The 27,796-nt window shown below is 38.1% G+C and overlaps 1 protein-coding gene across 10 annotated transcripts in view; it reads left to right on the plus strand.

Moving 5' to 3' along the window:
• Enox2 (ecto-NOX disulfide-thiol exchanger 2) overlaps positions 1–27,796 on the plus strand; it is a 312,495-nt gene that overhangs the window by 182,732 nt on the left and 101,967 nt on the right. Inside the window, exon 1 of one of the 10 annotated variants that reach the window (XM_015498483.2) lies at positions 13,929–13,952. The exons of the other annotated variants lie outside the window; for them this stretch is intronic. The gene's annotated coding sequence lies outside the window, so the exon portion shown is untranslated. Of the gene's footprint in view, positions 1–13,928; positions 13,953–27,796 lie in introns of those variants that run through there. 10 annotated transcript variants of the gene reach the window in all.

Here is a 27,796-nt window from a genome sequence, read left to right on the forward strand (position 1 = left end):
GCCCACTGCCCATTTTTTCAAAAATAAATTTTTATTAAAACATAACTATGTCAATTGTTTTCATATTGTCTATGGCTGCTTTAGCACTAAAAGAGCATAGCGGAATAGTTACAACAAAGACTAGATAGGCAAAAAAGCCTAAAATGCTTATAGTCTGCAAGCCCCTTATGTGTATGTGTGTTTTCTTCTTCTTTCTTTTTTTGTGTTTTGTGTTTTTAAAGGGTTTGTTTGTTTGTTTTCATTTTCTTTTTTTCTGTCAGCTCTTTACATAAAAGTTTATCAGCCTCCATTCTAGATTAATAACTGGAACTTGAATGGAAAAAAATATTTTTCCATTCAAGTTCCAGTTATTAAAATCTAGAATTGGATTAAAATTGGATTAAAATTAAAATTGGATTAAAATTTCATGCAAAAGTGATTTTCAAGTTGTATAGCTAACCTCATAGATTTTTTAACAAAATAAATTTGTTGTATATGCTCATTAAAAATTTAGATAGTGAAGAAAGATGCAAAAAATCATTCATAATCACAACACCCAGAAAGAATCTTAATTAATATTTTAATGTATACTTTTTCTGACTGTTGTTAGTGTACCTATTTATAAAGCCATTGAGTCATATTATACATACTATTTTATAGCTTGATTTTTTTCACTTATTAATGTATCTTGGCATCTTTCCATGTCATTAAACATGGAACTACATCATCACTCCTACTAGCTACAAAGTATTCCATTATATAAATATATAATTTAAATTATTTAATTAATCCATACTATTGGAAAGATGAGCTATTTCTAGTTTAATTTCTTCTTATAGAAATGCTATAATAGATATTCATCATACATGCAACTTTCATACTTCTATTTGTCCAGTCTTTTAGAAATCATCATTTATTTTTATGATGCCAAAATAAATCCTACAGCTCTGTCTTCTATGGATAAAGAATATTTTCATGGCAAGAGGTTTCCGTTATATTAATGTAGACACAGAGCTAGAAGGACCAGGAGGTCACCTTCCCTTGTGTGTAGGTTGAATTAGTGTACCCACCTGAGATCATTAAATAACAGCTTTGCATGTGCATCTCAATAGGTTTTTGTGAAAGCTTCTAGTCACATTAAATATTAATGACTGATGGCAAAGCTCTGTTTTAGGAGAATATAATGGCCCAAAGGAAACTGGAAGCCTCTATTTAAAAAATAGACAAAAAAATCCCACAGTGCTACTAGCAGGATCAAATTTCTGATGGAGATAATAGAGCTAGCAACCAGAAGAGAAGGTGGGAATGGCAGGAAGGTGCCATGCCCTCTGGAAGTGGGATAAACACAAAATGTGCTCGGAAGGCCAAAATTCTCCTGTCTGCCCCTAGAGCTTTAGGGAAGATGGGAAATGGGCACAAAGGTGGAGATATCTTTGCACTGCACCTGTGAAACTGTCAAATCCTGATTGTTATAGCAGGCGTTACCTGAGTGGGATTTTCAGTTTACATTAGACTGTCTTAATTCAGATACAATTGGGTATTCACCTGACTCCAGGTAACTATGCTGATTGTAGTAGACCACCTGAGTGTTTTCAGTGGATCTGCTGAACAGGGCATTAGTGTGTGTAGAAGCCTGAAAATCAGTGTTAATCCAATGTTTAATGACATCACTGAATAAGAGAGAGCAACAAGAAAGACTTGTGTCTATTTGAAAATACTTTGCCAGTGGCATGAATGCATTCTCCCCATAGATCCATCATCCAGATGGAAAAGGAGCCTGGTCTTTAATATTCTGCACAATCATTGGTGTGTGAACGGTTAGCCTTTAAAAATGAGATGTCAACACTCAGTTGATCTTTACCCAACACTTTTCTTCCAAGTTGCCTGAAGTATTGCATGGCATCCATGATAGGTAAATTGATTCCCAATTACCCAGACACAGAAAGGCACAGAAATTTCTGCTTTTTTCTTGTGAAGCTTGTGATCTTCAATGTTTTTCTCCTGTACCATTCTCAAGCCTGTCTTTTCCTTCTTCATGCTGTATTCAGACACAGAGCTGTCATATGCCCTGCTCTCCTATGACTCTATTCTTTGGAGACCAAGCAAAAGGATACTCCTATTTCCCCTGAGATACACTTTGCTTAAATTATCTCTAAGGGCAGTAGCAGCCCATGTTCCAGTAACAGAGCTGTTTGGAGGACTTGCCTGAACTCTATTAGTTCTGTCTCTAACACAGAGCTTCCTAACTTTCATTAATTGTGTGATATACCTCACAGTTTCCAAATTTGTAAGAGCAATAACTAATGTCCCAGTGAGAGGAGCAAGTGCTTTCTCTGCAGGAAAACTTTGCCTAGCTTTCCTACACCAAGGGGATCTCTGCAGCACACTGGATTAGCCTGCCAAGCCAGAAACCCTGCTATAATCAGAGACACATATCTAAACTGTATTGCAAACACCAGGAACTATTTCTACTTTGCTCCTTCTGTCTATCCACATACTTTCCCCCTCTTTTTAATTAAACTTTTTAATTTTGCGATACTTGAAGATTCATAGGCAGTTGGAATACATAATACAGAGAGATCCTACACACCCTTTACCAAGAAACATCTTGCAAAAGTGTAGTACATGTCACAACTAGAATATTGACATCAATGCAGTCAAGGTGAAGAATAGTTTCATCTCCACAAGGATCCCATGTTGCCCCCCACACCTTCCACTAACTACTAATCTATTCTCTTCTTCTAGAATTATGGCATTTCAAGAATGTTATATAAGTGGAGTCATACAGTATGTACCCTTTCTGGATTATTTTTTTCCATTCAGCATAATTCTCTTGAGATTAATTTGGGTAATTGTGTGTATCAGTAGTTGATTGTGTACTATTTTATTGTATGGCTGAGCTATATAGTTTAGTCATTCACCTGTTTAGAACATTGGGACTTTTCCCAGTATGTTTTTTGTTGTTGTTATTAGGAAGAAAGATACTTATGTAGAGGATTTTGGATGAAGGTAAGTCTTCTTCAATTTTCTGGGATAAATGCTCAGAAGTGCAATTGCCAGGTAATTTGGTAATTTGCATATTTAACTTGTTAAAGAAACAGCCAAACTTTTCCAGAGTAACAGTATCATTTCACATTTGCACCAGCAATATATGAATAATTTGATTTCTCCATATTCTCATAAGCCTTTGGTATTGTCACTTAAAAAAAACTTTAGCCATTCTGATAGGGGTATAGTGATTTCTCATTGTGATTTTGATTTAAATTTCCCTGATAATTACAGACATCAAGCATTTTTTATGCACCTGTTGGCCATTTTTGTGCCTTCTTTGTCTATTCCTCAGTCCATTTTTAAAACCAGGACATTAGTTCTGTTGCTATTAAGTTATAATAGTTCTTTGTATATCTTGGGCATTAATCTCTTACCCCTTATATAGTCTGCATATATTTTCTCCCATTCTATTGGTTGATTTTTCATTCTGTTGATTATTCCCTTTGCTGTAGAGAACTTTTTTTAGTTTAATACTGTTTATTTATATTTGCTTTTCCTGCTTATATTTTTGGTATCATATACATGAATCCATCAAGAAGCTTTTCCCCTATGTTTTCTTCTGGGGGTTTTATGGTTTCTTGTTTTGCATTTAAGACTTTGATCCATTTTGAGTTGATTTTTGTATTTAGTGTAAGAGTCCAGTTTTGTTCTTTTACATGTGGATATCCAGTTTTCACAACTCTAGATATTAAGAAACTATGTTTTTTTTCATTATGAGTTTTTTAACCCTGTTGGAAATCAGTTGACCATGTGTATGTACATGAATTTATTTTGGGGATCTCTACTCTGTTCTATTAGTCTACATACCTGTGTTTATGCCAGTACAATACTTTTTTGATTACTTTAGCTTTTTAAAAATATTTTTAGTTGTAGATGGACACAATATCTTTATTTTGTTCATTTATTTTCATGTGGTGCTGAGGATCAAACCCAGTGCCTCAATGTACAAGGCAACCACTGAATGTACAAGTTCTACCACTGAACTACTCTCAGCCTCTGATTACTTTAGCATTTTAATACATTTGTAATACATTTTCAGATCAGGAAGTACAATGCCTACAGTTTTATCCTTTTTTCTAAAGATTTATTTGGCTATTCATGGTCTTTTATGGTTTCTTGTGAATTGTAGAATTGTTTTCTATTTCTGTAAAAAAATGTCATTGCTATTTTGATAGGGATTGTACTGAGTCTGTAGATTACTTCACTTCAGCAATATTATGTCTTCCAATCTGTGAACATGGAACATATTTTATTTGTTTAATTATTTTCAACAACATTTTTGGTTTTCATTATATAGCTTCGCACCTCCTTAGTTAAGTTTATTCTTAAATATTTAACACTTTTGGTGCTATTGTAAGTGAAATTCTATTCCTAATTCCCCTTTTAGATAATTAATATGCTAATGATGAACGATTTTTATATTTTAGTTTAGTATCTTGCAACTTTATAAAGTTTGTTCATTAGTTCTAACAGTTTTTATAATCAAGTCTTTAGAGTTTTCTTTATTCAAAGGCATGTCCTTGGCAATCAGGGATACTTCTATTCTTCCTTTGCTTTTTGGATTTTTTTTTTTTTCCTAATTGCTCTGGCTGGGATTTTCAGTACTGTGTTAAATAGAAGTGGTGAGAATAGGAATCCTTGCCTTGTTCCCGACCTTAAAGGAAAAGATTTCAGTTTTTCTCCATTTAATGCAATGTTAGCTCTGGGTTTGTTGTATATGGCTAATATGTTGAGGTCCTTTCTTTATAATCCTAGTTTGTTGAGTTTTTTTATATAAAGGGTGTTAATTTTTGTCAAATGCTTTTTCTGTATCTATTGAGATGTGATTTTTATTCTTTGTTAAGTTGGTGTATCACAGTTAGTGATTTGTATATATTGAACTAGTCTTGCATCCCAGGGATATGTCCCACTAGATCATGGTCTGTGGCCCTTTAAATAAATCATTGGATTCAGTTTCCTAGCATTTTGTTGAGGATTTTTGCATCTATATTCATCAGGGATACCATATTACATTGTGAATTAATTTTTGTATAAGTTATATAACTTAGGCCAGGAAACTCCCATTCTTCTACCTCTTCACCCTGTGACAGATGTTCAGTTGCCTCAGCAGCACTTGTGGAAAACCAGTGAATTGATTTTGCATCTTTGTTAAGAATCAGTTGGGAATATTTGTGTGAATCATATCTTTTCTCCCCTGGAAACAGTTCCTTTGTTCATACCTCCAAAACTGACAGAAGAGAATAAGACAATAGAGGATATTATGAATTTGTATGTTTTAGGAAGTAATACTTTTGAAATAAAAGTAATAACTACATATACAGATTCTGCTGTGTGCTGGAAAATTTATTATTCTAGTTTCTCTTCATAATATACTGTAATTCACATATTATTATCACCATTTTGAAGATTTAAAAAAACTAACTCAGAAAGGTTAAGTTCCTTGTTCATGGATAGTGGTGAATCTGGATGTCAAATCTAGGGTTTTTTTATCCTAAATTCCATCTTAAATACTAGGCTATTCATCCTGTAAACATCAGTTCTTCATGCCAGACCATACAACCACTCTGGATAAAAACTAGTGCTCCAAGTCTGAGGCTGTGGCTCAGCAGAAGCGCACTTGCCTGGCATGTGTGAGGCACTGGGTTCAATTCTTAGCACCACGTATAAATAAATAAAAAATAAAGGTCTATCAACAACTAAAAAATATTTTTAAAAAACTAGTACTCTAATAGGCAATCATAATGGAAGCAACAAAGAAATGATTCCTGTTTTGAAAGCGAAGGCAAGTATGCGCTATTTTTTATCAATCCCCAGTCTTAAGCATCTGATTTTTTAGCAAGAAGTGTTTACTGTAGCAACTGTACATGTTTACTGTACATGTCACCTATTCTATTTAAAATTTTAAAAAATTTGTACTTTTTTAGTTACACATGACAGTATATTTTGACATATTTATACAAAAATGGAGTATATCTTATTCTAAACATATTACCTATTCTACCTACTACTACCACTTACTCTAGTATAAGCCATCAAACTGCTCTGAAGCTATTTTGGTTTGGATCTGGAATGTTCTCCCTGCAGCAAGGTTCAGAGGAGGTAGTACTTTCAAGCAATGAAGCATTCTGACCTCATCAGTGAATTAATGCAGCAAATGAATAAAATAAAAATCTTTTGATAGCTGATTGAACTACTGAGTGGTAATAGGCAGGAGAAGCATGACTGGAGGAAGTAGGTCATTGGGGGCATGGCCATGGTTATATCTGTCCTTGGCCCTTTCCTCCCCCACCACCTCTCCTTCCTGGCTGCCATGAGCTGAGAAGCATTCCTCTGCCATGCCATACCACCATGATGTTGTGCTTCATCTTAAGCCCAGAGCAATGTAGTCAGCTGACCATTGACTGAAACCACTAAACTGTGAACCAAAACAATCGTTTTCTCCTCTAAGTTATTCTGGTCAGACATTTTGGTCACATCAATGAAAAAGCAATGCTTCCTTTCCCATTCCATTATTGGTTATATGATCCCTCTGTGTGTATATGCATACATATATGTGAGGGACAGAAGAACAAAGGGAAGGCTAGTGAAAATTTCCAGGAACTTGGGCCAGGGCCAAGATTGGAAGGAACAAACATAGGAAGGGAAGCAGAGATGATAAGTGAACTAATTTTCTGAAACTCCAACTCCAACTCTAGCAGGAGAATAATATTATGTAAAATCATTCAAACTTCTCTCCTTCACCTGTGTTGATTGGGACCTTCACTCAAACATGAACACATGGTGCCCTGGATGATCTAGAGGAATAGCTGGAATCCCCTAAAAGAACATCGGTATCACAGGCCACTCTGTCTAAACCCCTTTCACTGGAGTTTCTATGGCTCCAAATGCAGCTGTTATTGCTCTAAGACATCTAAAACAGGGGAGGTGTATATAAGAAACTTCATAGCAATTGAACAGGCTGTCTGATTAGCTATGAAGCTTTTAGTGTGTCTAAATTTGATCTGGGCCAATGCTTCCTAAATACTCCAAAGATGAATTTGTATCATGCATAAGAAGCATTTTAGTTGATTATCAGACCTTGAGATTTACATTTCCTTATTCTCTGCTATTTAACTACTTCCTTCCATTTTGCATTCATTGAGCTTTGAGAGAACAGTATTGTAGTATAAAGATAGTCTGGGGTGGAAGGATGGAGATGTAGTGAGAACAGATCAGTGGAAAGGTAGTGGTTAATTAATGACAAATGTTTTGGAAAATATTTCATTCAAGTAGAATTCAGCTGTACAAATCTGTGAGTAATATAAAATGATGATGGTGTTCAGTGACTGGTAAAAAAAAAAAACACACAACATTTTCCTTGTGGTACTTGAAAAACATCCTGATGTGTAAATCCTAAACACCTAACTTCTAATCTGAGATTTCAGAAGTATTTTTCCCAAAAACTCATGAAAATTTTAAGCTTTCTAAAAATTTCTGTATATATGCCCATAGTAATACAAAGTGGAGGAAAAGGAAAATAGTTAATCTCTTGCAATGGAGGAAACATGAGCTTGAGATTTAAGAAGAGTTATTTTGGCAATCATAGGGATTTTGAAATCATTATTGGTCATTTTTAAAAAGATAGTGGCCATTCTGAGCTTTTCACTACAAACAATCATTTCTCCCTTGGAATACCCAGGCTGTATAACTTCAAGTACTTTTTGAACTAGGAATGATCATGAGCATTTTGAATGTGATGGCCCAGACTATCCTCAAACTCTATTGCCTTTATATCTAGTAAGTTCTTTCCTCCTCATTGCAAGAATTCCAGTGCCCAAGTGTTCACACATGTTCAACTCAGGTAATAGACCTTAGGTAAAAGTAACTATCTTGCTAATGTTATCTCCTACCTCTAACTCATGTTCTGAGTAATCTCTCATTCCCTTATAATTTGGTGGTGAGAGGATAGCAATCAATTACCCCTTATGTGTTAGTCAGTTTTTCATCACTATGACCAAAATAGCTGACAAGAACAACTTAGCAGAGGAAAATTTTATTTTCTTATATTAAAAACAAAGGCAGAATATAGGAAGGATGGTACACAATCTGCAATTCCAACTATTTGGAGGCTAAGGCAGAAGGATCACAAGTTCAAAGCCAGTGTGGGCAACTGACACCCTGTCTCAACTTAAGAAAGAAAAAAACACTAGGAAGAAAGTTCACTGGCAGACTACTTGTCTAGCATGGTCAAGGCCCTGGGTTCAATCCCTAGCACTGCAAAAACCATAACAAAGAAGTCCTCTGATGCCTCCTGAAGAGTAAGTTCCTCTTTGCTCTTTGCACCTCGTTTCTAGGAAAAGGCACTCCCATCTGAGAAGCATCCGTTTACCTAGGAATACCTTACAGAACTTCAAGATGTGAGAAGAGGGATTAATTCTGTTGGTCTGGGAAAAATCAGTAGAGAAACTGCACAGTAATTCAAATAGAGAATGTTTTAAAAGTATACTTTTTCAGGAGTATGACTAGTAAGAAGCAAAGGGAACTACAAAGAATGTAGGACTAACAGACATAAGATGCAGCCACTCTACCTACAGCTGAGCTAGAATACCCAGGAAGAACCCTTCCCCATGGTTGAAATCCAGATTTGTTGGACAGGGCACAGTCAGGGCTCACTTAATAGCAGAGAAATTACAGCAGAAGTTGCTAAATTCTGCCCTGTGCAACTTTTGGAAAATCCACCCACTATAGTGCCAAGGAAAGCCAATTACAGGGAGCTATGTCACCCTAGGTTTTCTAGTATAAAATGATCTGAGGATACTGGGAGGAACTTTGGGATCCCTGATATTGCTGATCTTCATGTACTACAGAACTGCATATCTGAAAAATTTCATGCACTGTAGGAACCTGGTACTGGGGAAGCTATGTGAGCCATTGGAATTGACTACTGGGAAAGCTGGGTACCTGCATTACAGGAGCCTGCCAAACAAGTACACTGAGCATACCCACACACTGGAACCAAGAAGAAAAACCCTTTTGTCCTGAAATGTCTTTCTAGCACCCTGTACTGGCACAGCTTCAAACCATGCCAGCTGACAAAAAGAAAATTATATAAGTGGTCCAGATGTTTTATCACAGAGCAGGCAGCAAAGGGTGAATTTGGAGCTAAGAGATAATAAACTGATAACTGGCATATTGACTCAACTCAGGAAATAGACCTTAGGTAAAAGTAATTATCTTGCTAATGTTATCTCCTACCTCTAACTCATGTTCTGAGTTATCTCTCATTCTCTTATAATTTGGTAGTGAGAGGATAGCAATCAGTTACCCCTTATGTGTTAAGTCAATTTTTCATCACTATGACCAAAATAGCTGACAAGAACAACTTAGCAGAGGAAAATTTTATCTGGGCTCACAGTTTCAGAGTTCTCAGTCCATGGTCAGCCAACTCCATTGCTCTGGGCCTGAGGCAAGTTGGAACGTCATTGCAGAAGGGTATGGAAGAGGAAAGCTTCTCAACTCATGGTATACAGGAAGCAGCCAGAGGGAGGATCCAGGAAGACAGACTATAACCCCCAGGGGCATACCCCCAGTGAAACACCTCCTCCAGTCACGCCCCATATGCCTGCAGTTATTTCCCAGTATAGTGAAACTGGAGTTTCTCCACTTTTTCTGATGGGTGGTGTTATGTGTAAGCTGCAGGCCTCTGCAGCCAAGAAAACTCTTTCTACTACCATTGAGTGACATGTTGTAGCACTTAATGGTGGGCTATGCCCAGCAGGTTATTGCAAATTTCTTCTTTCTGGATTCTTGTCTTGGGAGTTTGAAAAATTAAATCCAGAGATGAGTGAGTGTAAGAATAGGATTTATTTGAGTATGAATAGAAAGAGAACTCATGCAGAGTGAGAAGGAACATGAGAGGGTTTGCCACCTAAGTGTGCTGGTCTGGGGGTTTTATAGCATTTGGGTCAATATTGTTGGTTCAAATTTATGCTAATCAGAGTTTAGGGAAAGGGCTTTAATATTATTGGTTAGGACTACAATCTCCATTGGGATTTGCCCATACCAAGGGAAGAAAAAGCCAACTCACAGACCTCTAAATCATTGTAAAACCAAAGTCTTATTCTACTTCCAGTCTTTAGAGAGAGACTGGGAGAAAAAGGAAAATGAGACTAAATCTTTTAGAAAAGAGCACTTTTTTTTCTAGTGTTAGCATGATATGCCTCTGGCAGGGTGCAAACCAAGTAAAATATCCAAATTCCTACTCTATTGGTAAAACTTCAGGTGTGCTGGGCACAGTGGTACACACCTATAATCCCAGTGGCTTGAGAGGCTGAGGCAGGAGGATCTCATGTTTAAAGCCATCATCAGCAAAAGCAAGGCACTAAGCAATTCAGTGAGACCCTGTCTCTAAATAAAATACAAAATAGGGCTGGGGATGTGGCTCAGTGGTCAAGTGCCCCTTAGTTCAATCCCAGGCACCAAAAAAAAATAATACTTTCAGGTGCTTTATAAACAGTCATTTATATTCATGTATAAATATTTGGTTCGTCTATTGCATAAGTGAAATCTCTGGGTAAGACATATTAACCTTCATGTTTGAAGCTGATGCAGCTTAGCAGGAGGCAGGAGAGGCATGAGAACTGGAGAAACCTATACTGTCCAATCAGGCTTTTCTACTGGGCATGCATGTCAGAGCTCTGTCATGGACATTCCCAGTCTTATTTTCAGTGCATTCCACAGACATTGACCCTACCCAAGGATCCCCTGCTTTACAAGGAAATTTTGTGAAGGAAAAGGATATTGCTATTTTAGAGATCTTTTTATATTGCAGTTGATAACGGGTAAAAAGATTGTTTCTGAGATATTTCCTTGGAACTCAAAGACTTTTTGTGGGCCCTCTGCCTCTGAGCTACTATGCGACCTGCCATTTGAAACTTTTCATTAATGTGTACTCCAACTTCTTTTGTCTGTCCAGTTTGCAACCTGTGTGGGGCTTACAGTAAGATGTACATAATGATTCTAAGCATCTAAAAAAATGTACACTTGTGAGAATTCCTATTTGGTCATTTTATGTTATTACTGAATGAGAATCTCAGATCTGACTTGCCAGCACTAGGATATGATGAAACCTCATGTCAGATATTGCTACTTAGACATTTCCTCCAGGCAGAAATTATCATTCCAATATACCCTTTACACAGACTATACCTAAGAAACTTTGCATGTGGCATTTATTTACAATAAGCTTGCTTCAGCCATCACTGGAGAAACAGGAATTACTGGCCTTGCCAGCTTTCCATGTATCCTACACAACTTTCTGAGTAATTTCACTAGTATACCTATAAAATAAACACTAAATAGCAAAGACAGGTTACCCCAATCAAGTTGGTGGAAGCCAACCAGTCTCCCAGCAGATAAGCATTTACATACAATTAATTGCAACACAGACCCAGTGAGTTGTCATGTGCAGATTGGGGTTAGGTGACAAGGTACCTAAGCAACCACTGCTTTTTGAGGCAGAGTAGGTTTATCACCCAGAGACTTGGATATTAGACCAGAATAACAAATGATCTTTTTCTTTGGTACCAAGGATTGAACCCAGGAGCACTTAACCACAGAGCCACATCCCCAGCCCACCCTTTATTCATTCCTTCCTCTTTTTCTCCCTCCCTCCCTTCCTTTCTTTCTTTCTAGACAAAGTCTTGCTAAGATGCTTAGGGCCTCACTAATGCTAAGGCTGACTTTGAACTTACGATCCTTCTGCTCAGCCTCATGAGTCACTGGGATTACAGGTATGCACCATTGTGAACAAAAGATTTTTAAAGGACATGGAACATGACATTTTTATTTTCATTGCTTTTAATGGTTTGCAGGGAGAGCTCCCTGTTATTCTGACTCTGCCATTTTATTTTAATTTTTGCTTTCTTCACCCAAGCAGAAGTCAACAAGTATAGCTGCTCAGTCTTTGCTTCCTTGGTACCCCTACTGGGTAGGGGCTGTAGATGTCAGCATCTGTTTTTTTCTTTTTAGGCTCAAAACCAAGTAGGAGGCAATTTTAAGTAATAATTTCTTTAAAGAAAAAAACATGTTTAACAAATAAGAAGTGATTAGCAGTTCATCCCTTGGGAAGACAGTATAAGAAGGATTTCTGTGGGAAAAGTTTTTGCCTTTGAATTTAATATAAGGAATAACTTTGATCACAAAGATTTACTTGAATCCTAAGAGAGATTTTTTAAGGAGATTACAGCTATAGGTAGGAGCATCAGCTTACTTATAGTGAATATTCAGGTGAAAAGTAGGTCCCCAGTCTCCAGGCTGATATTCATCCAGCATGTACTGTGTGGCCATATCAACAGAGAAAACGAATGTACTGGTTGGTAAGTAGGCACTTTTTAGAGCCTTCTAAATAATCACATGTCACATAAGCCAAACTGATCCCCCCAGTTTCCCCCAGGCTGCCCCACAGATGTGATAATGGATTTACCACTGGTATAGCTAGTGGGTCTCCCAGACCCTGCTTCTTTGCTGAGGTTCAGTGTCCAATTCTGTTTGGTTGTCCATGCCAGTCTGGTGTTTTAATATTTTGAACATCATTTCTGTTTCCCCTGATATTATCTACATGACTTGTGGCTATGTGTGTAGGCCAAATCAACCAATTTACCAGACGCTTCCTTTGTAGAGTTTATTGTTCAGATAGTGAAAGAAGAAATTAATATGGAAAATATTACCAAGATTAACCTGAGAAAAAAAATTCATAAAAGTTGGGGAAGGCATTTCTACTTAAAAACAACAACAACAACAAAGGTAGTGTGATCCATAGTTATTGTCAGGCATTTAGGACAATGTCAGCAGATTGAAGGAGATAAAAATTGATAGAGCTTGCTGTGTATTCATTTGATATGCCACATCCTGGGGAGTGATTTAACATTATGTTAGGTACCATCCCTGCCCTCAGAGTTTTGACAGTCTACCAGGGAGAATATTGCAGACACCCAGTGCATATTTATACAAGTTAAGATCTGATAGCCATTTAGAGAATTACATTGGTGCTTAGAGAGGTACGAAGTCAGCATACTTTGTGTGGCATGAGAAAACCCCCAGATTATAAAATATTCATGTCTTGGGAAACAAATATGGGGGTTGTTTCCTTAGACAAAACTAGTTTATCCCTGTGATGTTAAATGCATACTGATTCTGCAATGATAAATAATATTACAAACCCTGCTATTTAAGAAAAACTTATTGAAATAAGTGGAATGATGCAAAGCAAACCATTGCAGGAATTCTTCTGCTCCTATGATGGAAACAAATTGGATAATTTTGATTCCCTTATCATCCTCTATGAATTATATTTGCTAATGGAATGCAAATATCATGGGTAAAGAAAGAACAGCCGAGATGAATCATTATAATGAATGTTCAAATAAAGAGTATCAGATTCAGAAAGCTATATTATTATATTGCCTAAATAAAACCAACCAGGATTTCCCACTGCAAACAGTCTTAGGCCTTTGTGTATAATACGCTTGCTGAAGTGCGATGACTGGAACACTGATTCCTCCTGGGTAGTGCTATAGTGGGTACTACTATTACCGAGGCTTTCTGCAAATTCAGCAGTATTCTTTTGAGGTTATCTTTGCTACCTTGGGGAATATGCATCCCTCCTGATCCACTGGTATCCATTTGGCTGCTCTTCTTTCTGTTTTTTTAAAGGAGATAAAGAAAATGTGGTGTATATATACACAATGGAACACTGCCCACTCTTTCTTTTCTTTTTTTTTCTTTCTTCCAGTACTAGGGGTTGAACCCAGGGATTCTCTACCACTGAGAAATATCCCCAGCCCTTTTCTTATTTTTTGAGACAGGGTCTTGCTAAGTTTTATGAGGCTAACCTCAAATCTGTGATCCTCCTGCCTCAGGCTCCCTAGTTGCTAGGATTACAGGTGTGTGCCACCATGCCCTGCTGGCTTCTTTGTTTCTAATTAGTAATCTCCTGTCCCAGACTTCCAATAGCTGAAATAGGAAGGGTAATACAGAAAGGTGGCATGTCTTGTACCATCCCCAATCCACTCATCTTCCATTCTCATCCTGGTATCTCTGGTACATGCCAAATGACTTCCCTGTCAGACAGCAGATTTGTCTTAACACTTTTGCCTCATTCACTGAATATTTTCTCACTGAGTGCCTACTATTTACCAAGTTAGTCCCTTACACTTTATTCCTAGAAGTCTCCCTTGCCTTCCCCATGTAGTTTGGCCAATTCACCAGTGTCCTGAAATGCATCAACCTCAATTCTCTCCTCTGATGAGCTTAAGTGGAATTTAATAATCCCTGCTAAATTGTCTTGTGAGTCTGTCACATGAATAAAGGCTATAGACTCTAGGTTAGACTGTAAGCATCAAATTAATTTTACTGCAAAGGTCAGACTGCTCTCCTGGCATTCTGTTGTGCTTGAAGGTTAGTCATTGCATGCTTGACCAACACCTCCCTGTCTGAACTGTATTCAAAACATATTTCAAGATATAGTCAGATTGAAAACTAGACATTTGGAGATAAAAGGCTGTGTACTCTGACCCCCTAGAAATAGCAGGCAGCTGCAGTGATTCCATGTGTATATATAATACATCATCGTCTCTAGGAGATGATGGACATTAAGATCATCACCTCTTGCTCCCAAAGCAAATGTCTGCTCATCTTTTCCACCTAGCTGCTCTTGTCAGAGTAAAGAAATATTTCTTCCCAAATGACTTCTAAGCTTGCTTGTCTGAGAAGTGCTGCCCCTGGGGAAGCAAGACCTATCAGTGGAGTTTGGCTCAAAAAAGATATAATCGGATTCAGATAATGGCAGACACCTCCATCCTGGTTCCTTTTAACCTTCATCTGTCTTCCTAATTTACCACAGACTCTCTTTCCAGCTCACCTCCTTTGGCCAACCCTGTTGTGAGTTCATGCACTCCTGATGTATGTTTCTAATGTACTCATCGATTCAAGTTCTACAACTAACATTTATATAATAACTTGCCATTTATACTCCTAGAAAATTTCAAAGATGACCTCTTAGGCTGTAAAGTAGCATCTAGGCTATTGTCAAAGCTATAATACCTTGAAGCTATAGGAGCCAGGGTCACAAACAGACTTTTTATAGCATTACAGCTCCTTTGAGAATAATTGTGGTCTCTTCCAAATATCCTAAAAGAGATAACAGCGGTCAATTTTCTGTTTCATAGAATATGTTCTATAGAGGAAAATGCAATCAACTTTCAATTCTGAATTTTATTATTCCCAATGAGAAATGTACATGTAGATCTAGGGAAGCCCTATGGTTCTGTTGCTCATTGCAAAGTTCAGCTTTGACCTGTGACAATAACACTGCTGACCCACTGTGTGCAGAACAATGTGTGTGTTCAGTGGCTGAGTTTTCCATACCCCTTGCCCAAGTCTCCTACATCTAGTAGTGTTTGCAAAACAAGGAAAGATGAGGGGTGCAGCCTGAGGCTGTCAAGGAAAGAATGAAGGGTTAAATGGCTCAAGAAGGCATCATCTGGGATACCAGTGAACACTAGCAAAGGCGCTAAAATTGATCCAAAATGCTTTTGAGAGTAAAATTCAGTTACCCTATGTGTTGGATACCATTCCATCTGACAAGAACATTAATTAAAACACCTTAATTTCTGAAACAAAAGGAGAGGTTGGCCACTTCGGGTTTGTTTTCTTTTGTTTTAGTGGTACTGGGGATTGAAGGCATGTGCCACCATACAGGCATGTGCCACCATACCCAGCAGCTTGGCCACTTTGCATGTCTAATAGCTAAAACATGTGGCTCCTTCTTCAATACACAACTCAGACTATCTGCCTTCCATGTGCTTTCCAGAGCACTTAATCTGTTATTAGAATTCCTCTCTTTAATGTATCTAGGGACATGAGAACCAAGTAGAAGCACTGTCCCCAGGTAAGCAAGCCCTGTCTGTGTAGTTTGTTTCAAAAGTGACATGATCATAACCTGATAATGGCAACTCTTCTATCCTGGTTCTCTTTAACTCCATTTGTCCCACTAATTTTACCTCATGTTCTGTCCTGTTCTTGTCCTTTGGCCCTCCCATTGTGAGTGTATTTTCCATTGATGGGAATATCTAATGCACTTGTCAATTTAAATTTAACTAGTAATATACATGTGGAATTTGTTCACGTTCCACCATTCAAGTTTTCTCATTCTTTTTCTCTAAACAGTAGGACAACAGATCTTGTCATTTTATACTTAGACCTTCTATGGAGTATTGTTTGGTATTTATTTTGTATGAGAATGTGTTTACCTCCACTCCCAAGTTGATGATTCACTCTCTGAGTGAACTTCAATCTTCTGAGAGTCTTCTATTACTCTCCTGTTCCTCGCAGACACTAACAACAAGGGGGGAAAATTATAGAGGCTCAATGAGTATCTGTTAGTTCATTTGTGGCTAGGAAGTGCTATCCAAATGGATTATACTGGTTTCTGAATACAGATGTGCTTTTTTTTTTCTTCCAACGTTTAAAATTTCACTGAGGTTAAACCACACTCTGAAGAATTAAAAATATATTCTGTGTTTCTGGGCTGTGAGTTACAGTCAGAATTTCCAAATGCAGTTGCTTAAGAAATACATGCTTTTCACTATAGCTAAGAGGGTGACTGAAATCTCTGACCCATTGCATTCCATAGATAGTGCCCTCCTGGAAAGAGCAGCCCACAGGCCTTTGCCTCTGCCTTGGCTCCCTTTGTAACCCAAATTTTGTTATGCAGTGGTGATGCCACCTCTACTCATTTTCACTTAACCTCTCCATGCCTCTCTGTTTTCCACAGAAGAGCCCATCAGTATCGATCTACTTTCCAGGGATGTTTTGAGGACACAATGCTGATAAGAAAACACTCTCTATGAGAGAATATTGATGACAGTTGTTTTGTGGCCACAAAAGGAGAGGGCACTCAGCAGTAATTGGGGGCCATGTTTAGCCACCCAACCACCCATTATCATTAATACTCATATTGATTCTAATGCATCATAATAATGCAGTTTATAATCCACATGTGGGGGGTATTTTATTGTCAGGTGGTGATTGTTAGTAATAACGAGTTGTTTGAACATATTCCAAACATAGTTGCACACATCTCTTTTGTTCTCTTCCTTCCTTTATTTGCAAGTCTAATTTTGACCCTTTTGCTTAGCCTATTTTCTCCTTTTATACTGCATATTATAGTATAGTTTTATTCTTTTCTTAAAATTTTTAATTGTAGATAGACACAATATCTTTTTTTTTATGTGGTGCTAAGGATCAAACCCAGTGCCTCACATGTGGAAGGCAAGCACTCTACCACTGAGCTACAGCCCCAGCCCCTAGTTTTTATTCTTTGTTAAAAAGAAGCTTAGTTTCTCAATGAACAGCTAGAACACAGAAGACTGATTTGAAAAAGCAGTTTAAGAAGCCAAGTCCAATTTAAGAATGGTGGTGGATTTTATCATTCAGCTTTATTAATGGACCTTATTCTGGCTGTATCACATTTCTTTCCCTAATGCATTTGTATAAACGCCCTTGCCTCTCCCATTAACCCCTTTGGCTGGTGTTAACTCATTCTTGGGCATTTGTTGCCATAGCTGCAGCTGCCCCACGGCTGGCGCCCCTGTGCTAGCCTCTGCAGAGGCCATGTGGGCTGGCCTGCTTGTCCCCGGCGTCAGCTGTTAGGCGGAGGGCAAGAGTCTAACAACCTCGGAGGTCAAACAGCCTGTGCTGTGTGCTTAAGCCCTATTTTTTAAAAAGCAGCAGATGGACATGTGGCTGTCTAGCCTCAAGGCTGGAAAATGTGTGGGAACATAACCATCACTCTCACCCGGGACACCCAGGTGGGTTGCCTACCTCCATAGTCAAAAAGATGATCAATATTTTCCCTCTGTTGTTTGAAACTCTTCCTTCAACACCAGAGGCAGCTGTGAGGAAAAATTGCCAGCAGTTTTATGGGCCATCTCTTGTGTGTGTTTTTGCCCATTTACAGATTTGATTATATCATTTGCAGAATGAAAATGTGACTTTCCACTGCTTACTCTCATTCTCATAGATCTTCAAGGAGAGACCCTTTATAAAAACAAAATCAAAAAGGCATGCAAATGATGATGCTAATATCACACAGGCAAAAATCTGGACCTTCAGAAGGTTCCTCAGGCGCAAACTGATCAGGTGATGTGCACATCCTGCATTCATTTCTATTTGAGTTACCAGCCGGCACAGTCCTATGAGAAATGATTACAAAAAGAAAATATTACGTCCCTGTGATGTGTGAGTACCTTCTGTCCTGGTCTTCTGCTTTGACGACACCAGAGCCAAGACAATTCCCACACATCACAGATTGGGTAGGTTACAGGGGGATTTGAGAAAGATGTTTGAAGTTGAGACTTTTCACATAAACCAGAAATACAGAGTTGGAAAAGAAATTTGAATTTTGTCTGTGCTGTGACAGCTTTGCCAGTAAACTGGCCAGGATAAATCTATAGATTAGCTCCAGACATACAAAATTCATAACCATTTAGCCTTTTACCTTGACTTTAATAGAACTGATGTTATGTCATCAACAATAGCAGCAGTACAGCAGCACTATTAACAACTAACATTTATATAGTATTTTACAGCTTTCCGAAACTTTTACAATTTGTGTCTTTTAACCATCTCATCGACCCTGAAATATCAGTATTGTTGTTGTCTATGGGTTTTTTTAAAATATTTTTTCATTGTTGATAAAACTTTATTTTATTTATTTATATGAAGTGCTGAGAATCAAACTCAGTGCCTCACACATGCCAGGCAAGTACTCTGCCACTGAGCCACAACCCCAGCATTGTCTGTGTTTTTATGATGAGGAAATCCAGGCTCAGAGACATTAAGTGACCTGCCCAAGGTTAACAGTCAGTAAATAACAGTCTCTGACTTCAAACCTCTGAGATAGCCATGTTTGGCAATACTCAAAGCCCTGTCATTCTGCTCTGTAGCCCACTGCTGTCTCTATGTCCCCAAATCACTTCTGAATCTTCAGGTAAACAAATTAAGATCCATGCAGGGATTTACTGTAAAAACAAAAGGAGCCCAGCGCATGCCTGTAATCCCAGTGGCTCAGGAGACTGAGAAAGGAGGATTGAGAGTTCAAAGCCAGCCTCAGCAAATGCGAAGTCCTAAGCAACTCAGTGAGACTGTGTCTCTAAATAAAATACAAAATAGGGCTGGGGATGTGGCTCAGTGTTCGAGTGCCCCTGAGTTCAATCCCTGGTACCAAACAAAATCAAACAAACAACAACAACAAAAAAGGAAAGTAGTCATGTTACAGAAGAATTACTGTTTTCACATGTGGATTCACGATATATTTTTGGCATTTATGTTTGTTTTAAATCAAACTACTCTTCTAGTCAGGAAGGGGAGGTTGGTAAGTAAACAAGAGGGTAGAAAAAGAAGGAGAACAGCACTGAAAATTCTTAGCAACTAAAGAATCCTGCAGAAATTAAGATCAAACATCTCTGAAGAAACAGTATCAATATGTGTACTAGAAGTGTGAAGATAAACAAGGAATGATTAACAAAAAATTCAGAATTGTGGTTGTCCTTGAGCAGACATTCAAGGGATGAGGGAGGGGCATATGGATTTTAAAGGTAATGGTTATATTCTGTTTCTTAAACTGTGTTTGGTATACAATTTTTATTACATTGTTGCCTTTTATACTTTCCACTTGTCTCTTCTAAATTCCCCTTTGCACCAACTCAATATTTAATTTTAAAAATTAGATAAAGACAGTGTGAGTCAGTGGAAAATAGGATTTGATATACAGAAATCACTTTTCATGTTTAAGAAAGAAAACCACTTTTGAAAACTGGGTGCACTTTGATAAAAAGCTTAGCCAGTGTGTTCTGACAACATCTCCCAGTGACATACCAGGTAGTTTCTCAAGAGGTGGGGATTTTTGCAGAGAGCACGCTTTATCATAATGTTCCTAGAGTCTTTGAGTACTTCAGCTGCCTTGCCCCTCACCTCACTTCTGTTTGACAGTGAACTTCTAGCTTCTGTGAGCAATAAGAACAATGGCATGGTCATTTGGGAATTTGAAGTTAAGTGCTTGAACTGTAACCAAGGATTTATGGGTTGTTATCCAAAGACTTATTATCTTTATGGCTTCCTTGGTGTTGGACCTGACAGAGAATACAGTTAACTGGTGGGCTTGTGTATTTATTTTCATCACTGGTTGGTTTCTTTTTGTCCAATCTAGACACACTGTAAGCACAGGCTGTCAGGAATTACAGCTTTTCTTCCATGTGGAAATAAGTGGATAAGCAAATACTCCCAGCCTGATTTTCTTTCCAATTCATTATTTACAGGGAATTCACCCTTTGTAATCATTTTCTAATCAAATTTGCTCTACCGATCCCTATAAGGTTTGTTCTGGAGATCATTGCCAACCTAGATGTCTTTTATTTTTTAACAGCTTATGCCTCTCCATGTTAATGCCATTTTTCTTTAATGAATGGATTAAAGGTGATGTCACTAGTGGCCTAGAGATTCACTCAGGATGAAAATTTAAGTTATAGAAGAAATGGATAAAAGAAAGAAAAGTCAATAGCTCACATGTCTTTGCTATTTGGACTACTATTGCTGCATTAAAATATTCAGAAGACCTATTAAATTAAATGGGCAAAATACATCATATGTAAGATAGTTTCCAGGAAAGGCACTATTCATAATACTGTTCCAGAATCACAAACTAATGACCAAATTTACTTGCATGTAGATTATTCCTGGAGTAGGATGATACAGTGGGTTCTGTCTGCCCAGCTGTTATGGATGTCTCAGCCGTCACCATAATCTCCTTTGTTTTGTTGGAAAGCTAGCCGTGAAGAACAGTTTCTTTTCCTGCCCACCCCATTGCTTCTCAACTTTGTTGTGGATATTCAAGATGTGACACTTAGTAGTTCTGGCTTCCTTCCACTCCAGATGAGTGGATCAGGAGAGCAAGAGCATGGATACAAATATCATCCCTAGTTTTTGGAGGAAAAAAGCAAATGGGTTTTAGCAGGATGTCTTGTGGGTTTGGGGTATACAAGGGAGGAGGAGGTAACACGAGAAAGTCTTTTGAGGATTTTATTAGCAGTACCACTTTTAGAAAATGCATCCATCAGGTGAGAGGGGTACAAATTAGTCCTGCTGTTCTTTATGGAAGCATTCTTGGTAAAGAACTTGTTAAATAGAAGCCATCTTGTTTTTTTATGTTATAAATACATTCCTCACTATTATTAATGACCGGTTCCTATACTGATATTTTTGTGTCATTTCCCCCTGAAAAATTAAAACACTCCCCTCCCTGCTCACCCTCAGTGACCTATTTTTCACAAGACAGCAGAGGTAATGCCCATAATTTTAATGCATTAATAATAATTACTAGTATTGTATAACCACTTACTGAGCTAAGCACTGCATTAGACCCTTCCCATGTATTTTCTCCTTTAATCCTCATTGCAGTCCTATCACGTAAGTACTATTATTATCCTCATTTTTTCATATTTGGAAAATGAAGCCCAGAGACATTAAGTCACTTCCCAAGCTTCACACAGCTAATGAGTGGGTAAGCCAAGATTAGAACTCAAATCTAATCCAAGACTGTGACCTCAACCAACTTTACATCCCCCAGTTTCCTTCATTCAGGGTCATACAACATTAAGTACTGAGAATGGATTATGCTCAGTATAGCCAAATGCATGCTGGTAGTGGTGGGAGTATAATGTGGTTTTAAAACATTTATCATTTTTGAAACCAGAAATACATGGGATATGAAGTTCTATATAGCAAAGGCTAATGTTTTCTGATTATTTGCCAAATTAGAGTAAAGTTTAGAAACTCCAGGTAGGCTGCCTGTAGAGCTAAAACAGCACAAAAGGGGCCAGGGCCATTAGTCACTGCCTCTGGTGGCTGGATGTGTATATATAGCTTCACCCTTAATATTTGAGGATGACCCTGCTGAGGCTGCTAGTTCTGAAGCCAAGTTTCCATTATCAGTAGGATTTAACACTTAACTTGTTTATACTCATCATGGCCAGGGTCCCACCCCCTGACTTAGACTATGGCCTTGTAGCTACTAGCTTACAGAGAAAGTCAACAATATAATCTAATACCCATCCTCTCAGAGCCCAACCAACTAGAGAATCCAAAATGACTCCAGGTTCAGCTTTCTACTTCTAGGAGAAAGATATGACAAGGAAACTAATATAGAAAATATTCTCCAGTCACACCTCATCCCCCAAACAAGAACAACTTCTATTCTACGTTTTAAGACTTAGCACAAATACAAAATTATTTTATAACTTTTAAAATATTCATAATACCATGATAATTGGCTTATCTTTCAAAATTCAGTCTATAGTCACCTCTTCCAGATTAATATCACTTCCTCCATGCTCCCCTCTCTCCTTTATCATCACCTCTTATCCTAACAGAATAGTTGCCTCACCCTTCTTCATATCTGTTTAGCCATTATCAAACTATACAGTAGTGTTTTTTTTTATGTCTGCCTCCCTCATGAGTCTATGAGGTCCACAAAGGACAAGGAAATGTATGTTTCCCACCTTGGAAACACCACATGGTACATGGATTAATAAGTTTGTTAAATTAACATTCAGAACATGCCTTGAAGCACTGCAGTAACTTTGCTAAAAGATTCAGGAACAGCTAGCACACATCAACCACCTATGTTGTTTTCACCCCAACCCTAGGAAAAGAAGATATTGTTCTTATTTATAGATGAAGAAACTGAAGCTCTGCATTGCTCAAATTTGCAGCAGGCATGAGAGTTATCTAGGGTACTTGTTCAACAGGCAGATTCCCCAATGTTGCCAGATGAAAACCTCAGCAGTGGGCCATGGAAATCAGTGTATTAAACAGGCACCCCAGGCAATCCTGATGTACAGGGTTGGAATGCACTTTGACAAACATAGGTGTAAGTGATTGCTGCATAGAAAGTAAGTGGTAGAGCCAGAGTTCAGACTAGCCTTCCTAATTCCAGATCTTGTTTGTGCCATATTTATCTTTGTTCCACTCTCTATCTTCTGTGGCAAGGAAGTGGAATGAAACATGTTGGGAAAATGTTTGGTAACAAGAGCTAAAGCAAAATGGCTTGTGGATTAACCCCAGGACTGTTTGTTTTTTTTTCCCCAAGAGCTCTTGCCAGAATTCCAACAGCGTAGTAGCAGGATTGCCAAGTCACCACTTATGCAACTTAACTCAAGAAAGCATAGAGCTGGAACTTACTGAGTTTATGCTCCTTTTTTTCCTTCTCATCCTAAGCAACCCACACCACCACCAACAACAGTAGCCACACCATTAACTTGCTGAGTGCTCAGTACCTGAAGTGCAATTAGTTGATTTCTTCAATATTAAGATTTCTAGTTTAAAACTGATAGCTACAATGTCTGAGATCCCAGCAATAATATTAATGTGTTTCCAAGCCAGCAAAAAGAAATGAATGGCTTGTGAAGCAATGGGTGCAGATGATAAAGAAGTTGGGGTAGATAGCATTTTTGAGGACCATTTGTGTTTTTTTTTAATATTCTTGACCTAAGTATTAGGTGAAAAAAATGGAATAAATGTGATGATGCCATCCTAAAGCCTAGAGAGCTACAGTCAACCATTCACCCTAGACCAGGTGACATTAGTTCACTGTTATAGCAGAAGACTGAGAAGCTGAGAGGTTGGCAATGATGGACTATAGTCCACAAAAGCCCAGGAGAGCCTGCCTCTAATTTTGCTGTCTGAAGAAGCCCTCCAAGGTTCTGGCAGTGGAGCTTGATGGGGTGCCATGACCCCTGAATCCATGCTCAAAAATTATTTTTTTGGCTCATGTTCACCTAATAACCTTGAAGTGATGAGGAGTGTCCCTGAGGTTTGTCAGCCCATTCCAGCCACCCTGAAATAACAAGGGAGGCCTGTGGCTCTAGCTGAGGTTTATGTGAGAGGAGACCCCTAAAGGGCAGCCAAATGGTTTCTTTCTTAACCAGAAATAAAGGAAGTGGAGTTAAAATCATGATCAGGTGCTTGTTCTGTGTCAGACACCGGGACTCAGCATTCTTAGAATATAGTTTACTATATGGTATATGGTCCTGTGGTTGAAAGTGTGGGCTCTAGAGCTATACTTCCTGAATTTGTATTCAGGAATTATTCATATCTTTGGCAATTTGGGCAAATTCCTGACTTCTTCATACTTACCTGTACAATTGATATAATGATAAATATTACCTCTTACATTAAGTCATTGTGAGAATTAGATTATATAATACATGTAAAGTCTCAAAATACATTTTGGTTCATAATAAGTATTTAATCAATGTTAGGAATCAACATCATTGTCATTATCTTAGTACCTAAAAGACAAGTATCACTGTCATCATCTATAAGCAAATAAACAGTCTGTAGAATTCTCCTAAAGTTACATAGCAGGTAAGTAACAGAAACATGATTTGATTTTTTAGATCTATCTGGCTCCACGGTCTGTATTCCTTCCATTAAACCTAGTTGCCTTCATAAATATACAGTATGTGCTATGAATTTCTGGAAGAGGCATGTGCCAAAACCTGTGGCCTCTTCCTCATTATACCACCACCCCAGCCCCAATGCAACTGCCACCTGGAGGACTGGCTTGTCTCCCTAGATTCTTGCAAATCTAATTAAAAACCTGGAACATCCTTGTAACTACTCCAGCAGGGAGGTGGCTATCTGCAAGACTGTCCAGCTTACAAACTAGAACACTCTTCCAGGACTGGGTTTGATTTGTGAAAACACCCTCTATCCTATGAGGATCAAGCTACTGTCTTCCACCCATTATTCCACCACACTCATAACTCATGTGAGAATTATTATCTACTATGTAGACTAGCATTAAAACCCTTCCCTTGTCCTCCTTTGCTTTCCCTCCCTGTCCTGTTTTTTCTTTTACTTTCCCTTTCTTTTCTCAAGATAGAATAATTTGTGACATTCTGATCACCTTGAGTGGCTCTTTGATCCATTCTAGGTAACATTCATGAGGAGGTAAAACCCCTGCTTGTCTAACAGCATTTCTAGCTGTCTAGGAGCCTTGAATTACAAAAATCCCATCAGTTCTCTTACCCTACATAACCATGATACTAGTCTTGGCATCCCTGCTGACATCTGCAATAGGAGAGAAAGTGGGTGCCTGGGGCTTCAGTGCATTGTTCACAAACAATGATGGATTGTTAATTTTCAACTAAAATGAACAGGGACTCAAAATAACACCTGAAATGTACAATATATTGCTTCATGAGCAATAAATACCAAGAAGAAGATAAAACCTTGAGCCCTAGGCTTAATACAGACCCAGCATGTGATTTATTCTTCTGTTTTCTTTCCCTTAACCAGAGAATAGAAAAACACTGTGTTTTAGTTTTTGTTGTTGTTGTTGTTACTGAGATTTGAACCCAGGAACACTTAAATACTGAGCCACATCCTCAGCCCTTTTTATTTTTGAGGTAGGGTCTCACTAAGTTGCTATGTATTTGAACTTTTGATCCTCCTGCCTCAGGCTCCAGAGAAAGCACAATGCTATTCAATGCTAATATACCCAATCCTGTCCTTAAACCATAATCTCATAGTAAATACTTTTTGAGTGTCTACTATATGTAAGGTCCTTTGTCATATAACCATAAATAGGGTTTTCTTCTGTGTTCTGTGCAAGTATTTTATATTTTTTTCTTTCGTTTTTTTCTTTTGAGATAGAGTCTCCCTGTTTTGCCCAGGCTGGCCTTGAACTAATGATCCTCCAGCCTTGGCCTCCTGAGTAGCTAGGATTACAGGTGCATGCCACAGTTCCTGGGTTATACAAGCATTTTTTAAGCTTCCTCTCCCTTTCCTTTGTCATGGTGTTGTTCCTGGTGCTATTTCTAAGACCACTCTGTAAATGGCACCCCATCAGCTTTCTACAGTACCTGGATCCCCACCCATGGACCATTTCTTTGGTGTGAAGCATAAAAGTAACCATGCTAGAAATGTTCATAGATCTTTTGCACAGGTGGGGTGAGTGATCAAAGTAGTCTTAACTAGCACAGTAATGTAAGAGAATAAAGCATAAACTGTGGACATTGGGATTGACTGTACAGACACCAGTGGTGAGTAGGAAGGGTTTGAGAAGAGACCAAATGTTGGAGGCACTCTCTGGTAAAAACACACAGTAGAACTGTAGTAGAGCAGGGTTTCTTAACCTCAGCACTGTAGACATTTAAGGCCACATAATTGTAGTAGGGGGTCATCCTGTCCTTCATACAATGTTTAGCAACATCCCTTGCCTCTATCCATGAGACATCAGTAGCAACTCCCTGCCCCAACCAAAAATGTCTCAATATTGCCCAGGGTGGGTGGCATAAACTTAGCCCCAGTTAAAACCCACTGCCAAAGAGGACATGGAGTGTATCCATCTTTATAGTGGTAGGCTATATTACACATCCTAGCTCAAATATTCTATAACTTTATGAGTCTGGTTTAGTTTAGCATAGTAGGTAAAAATAGGAATGTGAAGCCCACTGCCTGAGTTTGCATCCTGGCTTTACTGCATACTCACTGTATGGCCTCTTTTCCTGCTATTCATCAGTGAAATTGGGATAATGAGAGTACTTAATTCATAGAGTTGTTGTAAGTTTTAAATTATTGTTGTTGTAAGTTTTAAACTATTCTAGGTACATAAAGTGCCTAGAATAGTTCTTGGCACATAACAATACGTGTTAACTCTTATTAGTCTATCATGATTACTATCATTAATACCATTGTTCACCATTTATTCTAAGTCCTGGTATGTTACAGATGTCTGGTGTCTCATACAGCTTTGGATACTATCTACCTTCTGTAGAAATGACTAGACAGCTAAATCCATGGTTCAGGACCACAGAGAGTTTTATATGGCTATGGGTCTATGAAATAGGCACTGCAGGTAAGCCCCACTGTTTGCAATTTCTGAGTTCTTACAGAGTTCTATTATTTAAAAACACATTTATTGGTACCTACTTTGAGCTAGGCATGGTGGAAAATACAAAAGTAAATGAGGTTTATGTTCCTTGCCCTGAAGGAACTGACAGTTATGGCTACTATATGTACATTTATTTTAGTAAATTTAATTATCTTAAATTTTCAAAGAAATTCCAGTCAGTCCCTTCTTACACATGAAGAATTTCTGTGTGAGGAAAATTGTCTTCCCATCCCAGATTGATCTTTCTTGAAGTTTGTATTTTTTTAAATCTGATTTTTCATATTGTCAGCATAACCAGATTATAATGACTCAAATTGTCACCACTTTCTCTTCCTTTTTATTTACTTAAATTTTTTATTTAGCATTCAGCCTTCAAAAGAAACTTCCATAAGAGATTTTATCTTACTCCAATAAGAGAGCAGTATCCTGTTTTGACTAACTTGACACCTGCTTCTGGGAAGAGGAATATATGTGCCAGACTCTCTTATATGCACTCATATTTCTTCATTCATTTGTTTAAAATAGTTTATTGAACATTTATATTAGACATGGTGATTAGGCACTAGGAATAACAAGGAAGAATAAGGTATTCTAGGCCTGGGGATGTGGCTCAAGCGGTAGCATACTTGCCTGGCATGTGTGCGGCCCGGGTTCGATCCTCAGCACCACATACAAAGATGTTGTGTCCGCCAAAAACTAAAAAATATATATTAAAAAAATTCTCTCTCTCTCTCTCTCTCTCTCTCTCTCTCTCTCTCTCTCAAAAAAAAA

Source organism: Marmota marmota, unplaced genomic scaffold (genome assembly GCF_001458135.2).
Source record: "Marmota marmota marmota unplaced genomic scaffold, marMar, whole genome shotgun sequence".
Lineage (NCBI taxonomy): Eukaryota > Metazoa > Chordata > Mammalia > Rodentia > Sciuridae > Marmota > Marmota marmota.